Source organism: Rutidosis leptorrhynchoides, chromosome 5 (assembly GCF_046630445.1).
Source record: "Rutidosis leptorrhynchoides isolate AG116_Rl617_1_P2 chromosome 5, CSIRO_AGI_Rlap_v1, whole genome shotgun sequence".
NCBI lineage: Eukaryota > Viridiplantae > Streptophyta > Magnoliopsida > Asterales > Asteraceae > Rutidosis > Rutidosis leptorrhynchoides.
Window position 1 is genome coordinate 340,434,971 of NC_092337.1, and position 6,014 is coordinate 340,440,984.

Here is a 6,014-nt window from a genome sequence, read left to right on the forward strand (position 1 = left end):
GTGCAAAATTAATTGATTTTTTCAAACAATTATTATTTAGAGTTTAAGAGCCTGTGGTGTTTACAAATTTTAAAAGTTCTTTTGAGTTTAAGAGCCCGTGATATTAACAAATTTTATAAGTGGTTTTGGATGGAGTTAGTAACTTAATGTCTACAATTTTTTTATCATTATTAAAATCTTTTTAATTATATATAAATTATATACTATGTAATATTTAGAGAAAATATGAGTACATTGAAAATTTATCATGGAACGTAACGTTAATAAAGTCTAAGTTATATTATTTTATAATCATTATATATAATTATTTTTTGAATAAATATGTAACCTGCGAATTTAATTTTGGAAAAATTGTTAGTCATTTCAGCAAAATAATAGTATTTTGGGGAGTCGTCATTTACAATTAATATTATAATAGTTATATTTACGTGTTCATACATATTTTAAGAATTTTAACTATAAATTCAAATCACTTTCATATTTATTGCTAAAAAGAAATGCTCCGTTAGTAGTGCATCGAAGCTTCGTGCCCAATACAGTTATTGCGTTTAATTCGTAAAATTATTTTGAGTTGAACTGTGATGACGGTGGAACCTAACTCGTGGCGAACAGAAAGATAAATTCGTTAAAATTTTTTGATGAGTTTTAATTAGTATATTAATATTAAATAGTTAATTTAAGATCTCCATAATTTCCTTTAAATATTCTCCATCTCTCCCTCATTTATATTTCTACTAGTTTAATACCCGCAACCTTGCGGGTTTCTAATAAGAATTTTATCTATATGTAATGTTTTATGTGATTGATATTACATTTTTTATAGGTTTGAATATTATGCTTTGTATATATATAAAATATATGGTTTTAGAAGGTCACGTATTTTAAATATTACATGAAAGTTAACCCAACCCACTTTTTTAACCAATAGAAGCCATAACTGAGTTTTTTTTTTTTTTTTTTACCTCGAATTAGATATCATTAAATTGTTGTTGATTTTCAGAAAGAAGTAACAACAATTTGGCATTAGTAAAATTTTTGGAATTTAACATGGCCAATCACTTGAGAAAAAAACAAGAAATTTAGCCATATTTTTAACTTCTTATTTTCAGACGGCATAGTCTTCTATTCTGTAACTCGTAATCATCTTTCTTTATATTCAAAAGTTGGAAGGCAACATATTGAGTGTATACTGTATAAGATTTACATGGTGACTGCTTCCCAATAGGTGCCCTTGTTATATGATCTAGTAAATCATATGCATCAACAAGTTCTTTAGCAATGTTTGTCACCTGAAAACTTAAATAATCTACCAGATTGTGGTGCTTCTACACGTACAAACAAAAACAAGGGTGTTTTAAAATTCGAGGTCAACCTAACTCCAAAGGTCATGTTTTAAAATGAACCCATTGTGGCCCGTTACCCAATCCATATGACCTGTCAATTTAGCTACCGTAATGTACAACTCAAAAAGGATGCATACAACTATTTATTTAGATACCTCTTAACGACTTCAATAAAGTCTTCAAGAATAATTGTTTCAATGTAGGATTCTACAAGCTTCAAAAGATGATTCAAACATTCGTTCCATGCACCAAAGCTCCCATGTGTCTTTGTATGTATCTGTAGTCGGACTGCTGCACTTTGAAGCAAACACGGCGTTTAGTACTGCACATGTTAACGCCGTAGGTGTATTTAGTTTGTTTACTTTTGGAATCAATGTGTTGACTTAGAAATTAGTACATGTAAAATGTTTAACTATTTGAATGTTACTTCCTAAAACTACCGTCTACGAAGAACAACCACTAACAAAATTTAAATACAAAAGCCTCCAATATAAAACTCGGCAGTCAAACATGGACTTTTCTGGAGGAGGAAGTATCAACGGTATTATTTAAAATTCATTACCTCCCATGTCGTAAGGCAACCTTTTTCATGTCTAATCACAAACAACGAAAAGAAATGCAATGTTTTCCTTGTTGGAAATTTCAGTCCAGATTTATCAATTTGCCTCTTAAATGATATTTCTATTAATTAAATACGCTACATATATTTAATAGAATAATCGAATGTCAAAGAGCATAAATCATTTGTAACTTAAATCGAATAATATGAGTATAGTAGAAATCTTCAAAGTTAATAGGAGTTTTTTTCTTTATGATCTTTTAACACCACTACTCAGAATTAATGAAAGGGAGAATGTTCGTTGAATTGCGTGAAAGTGACTTACTTTAGGGGCTTGTTGATTATGTTCATCTACTTGAGGGTTCAGTAACTTCGAAGATTTCACAAGAAGTTGAAAAAATGGTCACCTAGCCTTGTACTTTTAGCCTTCTTAAATGCCTGCATTTGTGAATTGTGTGATAACAAATGTGCCAATAAATAAGAAGGTTAATGAAACTACAGTAGATGATGCTAAAATGGTATAAACTTGTAAAGTGTAGTGACCCGAACTTTTTCATGATTACATATTATATGATATCTATATTTACATGATTAAATGTTTTCAACATGTTAAGCAATCAAACTTTTTAAGACTTGAATAATTGAAATGAGTTTTATACAAACGTTTAACCACCCAGTTTGTCTGATGATTCACGAACGTCATAACTTGTGATAATTATATAATCGTTTTATTTTTATGATGTAAGTTTATATATATATATATATATATATATATATATATATATATATATATATATATATATATATATATATATATATATATAAAAGAAGAAACACAATTAAATCAAAGATGTACAAGTAAAACACTATTTGCTACAGTAAAACACTATTTACTACAGTAAAACACTATTTGCTAAATTTTTACTTTGCTACAGTAAAACACTATTTGTTACAATAAAACACTATTTACTACAGTAAACACTATTTTCAACAGTAACACACTATTTACTCGTATTCATTCGGTATTTGTACCCGTATAATACCCAGCTCCTAGATGTACATACTATTGGTATATACACTTCAATGATCAGCTCTTAGCAGCTCTTAATGAGTCATCAAATATGTGGGAACCATCATTTGACAACTAGCATGAAATATCTAACAAAAATACAAACTAATGGAGCCTATATCTTGACCATATTTCACGTGAACTTGCACAACCACAAAAACATTTCCATTTTAATTTTCATGCATCAAATTGATCTCTCTTGTTCTCTCATATTGTTCTAAGTCTGGAAAATATAATCAATTGTTTTGGAAAATATAATCAATTTAAAAGTGGAGATAATAATCATAAATAAGTACCGAAATAATAGGGAGTTGTTACTAGCAAGTGGTCCCAGTCATATTGCCATGTCACAGAGTGAATTTATTTGTGTAAAAAAAGTGTGGTTGTAGAATTTCTCTTTACTCAATTTTAACATTTCATACTCAGTATTATTTATTTACATTTACATCCCAAATAAAACAGACTCCCCAAAAACAACTAAAGATCAAAGAAAGGGTACCCAAACTCTCCACACTTTAACATCACAATCCAAACTCCCACTATAAACAACATAAGATGTACCACCATTTCCACCATCCGTACAACTATCCACTGCAGCTGTCAAACATTTAACCGGCCCATTATGCCCTTCCAACAACCCAACCCGACTATACTTTTTTCCTTCAATTCCCCTTCTCCATATTCTAACCGTTTTATCCGCTGACCCACTTATCACCAAATCACCCACAACCCCAATACACAAAATCGCCATACTATGCCCTCTTAATGCACCCGCTACCACCATATGGGCCCCACCTTTTTCCCACACAATTATGGACCGGTCACACGCGCCCGAATACAAAATCGACCCGTCCGGACTCAACGCCAACGCATTCATAGCTGATTTGTGTTTTTCTAAAGTGTCAACTAATTCATGCTTTTTCTTTACTTCATTTAATTTCCATACTTTTATTTTTTTGTCGGCGAAACCTGTATACAAGAATCCGTCTGGGCACACCACGATGGCATTTATCGCGTCATCATGTGCATTCTGGACGGATTCCAGACACTTAAAATCGGATGTCCGCCAAACCTTAAATGCCCTGTCTCACGAACCGGAGTATATCAAACTCCCGTCACGTGACACCGCCAATGCTGACACGACATCCACGTGATTCACCCACGTGCTTCTCTTATGCCGTCGTATTTTAACGTAGTTTTTCGCTGAGAACATTTTTGTCACGCGATCATTTAACGTCGGTAACATCGCTACGTATGTGGATTTTATCATTTTCTTATCGTTATCGTTATCAATTTTCCACACGCATATTTTATGATCTTGGTGACCGGTGAATAATTTGTCACCGAAAACCACCATTGATTTAACGGCGGATTCTCCATACGCTATTAAATTTTTTGTTGTTGACTGTACCGGGTCGCGAGACCAGACCCGGATTTGGTTATCGGAGGAACCGGAAATGAGGTGTTTTCCGGCGAGGGTTAGGGATGATATGGATGATGTGTGTGCTTTATAAGTGGTGATGAGTTGGTGGTTACCAGTGGTTGATGACTGATTTGTTGTTAATGAAGAAACTAAAGCTAAATTTGTTGTGAAGAAAGAGAATTTGATTCCGGTTGATATTCCGGCGAGATTTCGTGATCTTTTGACCAATGACGGTGGCATTGAAGAAGACCCATTTGTTTTTGTTTTTGTATGTGTTTGATTGATATTGATATTAATGATGTAACGACCCGGCTTTTTCGACTTGCTTCTATGCTTTGTGCTTTCACGAAACTGCGTATTTGTGCGTACTAAGCTAGCTTATGCTCTGGGATCTCTAATCATGGTTAATTACTTTCGTTAATATCTTACAACGTGCTATTAAGTGTGTAATCACTTAACTTGATTCTCGAATGCTTTTACGACCGTTGGTGTCACTTATCGTTTTAAACGAAATACGTACTTGGTACACGTTAAACTTTTGTCGTAATTGGAATATTATGACTGCGTAAACTTGATTGTTATTTATTATAACAATTACTTGGCTTGAGGGCTTATTTAATTAAGCTTAGTGTTTATTAATGCTTACTAGTTACCTTAATGGACTTAACACCGTAATTGACTTTCCATGGCCCGACTTGTCTTTGTGACACATGCTTTTCACGAATAATATTTCGGATATTATTTACATTCATGATTAATTATTATTAATCATTTTTAATTAACTAATGTAACTAGTTAATTACTTGGGCTTTATTTATTTAATTGTTACACACTTGGACTTGGGCCTTTATTAATGGACATGGACTTGGAAGCCCACCCTACTTTCTTAATGGACTTGAAAGCCCACTTTTATGCTAGTAATTTATTAAGACTAAACTAGATTAATTAAGCTAAGTTGGAGACAAAAATGTTTCAAGCATGCAAGACCTCTTTCCCAAACATTTAACTTTAATCCATTTTAAGCTTACACCATCTCCCAATACTTGAAAGATCATTTTTGACTTACACTTTTTAGACTCTAAAACCGTAGTTTTGAATGGGGAGGGAGGTTCCATTTTTCATTTTTTTTGTTACTTATTTACTAGTCTTCATTTCATTTTCCACACACACATACTTGCACTACTCTTTTCTCTCATTTTTTTCTCTCAAACTTTGTAAGTAATAAACTTATTTTCTTTCTTTTCTTTCTTTTGAATTTGAGTTTCATCATCATCATTTACTAGTTACTTGTTGTTTGTTGTTGTTAAAGATCAAGTTCCCTAACTTGTATCTTCTTGTAATCTTGTTACTTCCATCTTTGTTTGATGAGAAAATAAGAACAAGGATCTAAGTTCTATAACTTATGGTTCTACAATTAAGATGTTATAAAGATCAAAAACTCATAAGCCTTGAGAGCTTACTTGTGTTCATGTTTTGTAGACTTGAAGTTTATTTCCTTAAGATCCAAACTTTGATTTGAATCTTCTCAAGTATGAAACAAACATGAACATAATACTTGTAAATTTAGTTTATTTCTTTCTTTTGTAAGTATTTTAATTATTACTTTGGTCAAGTATTACT

The 6,014-nt window shown here is 32.0% G+C and overlaps 1 pseudogene; it reads right to left on the reverse strand.

Annotated features, from left to right (window-relative positions):
• Positions 1-3,411: 3,411 nt before the first annotated feature.
• On the reverse strand, positions 3,412-4,648 carry LOC139850639 (protein JINGUBANG-like; annotated as a pseudogene).
• Between the last annotated feature and the right edge of the window lie 1,366 nt (positions 4,649-6,014).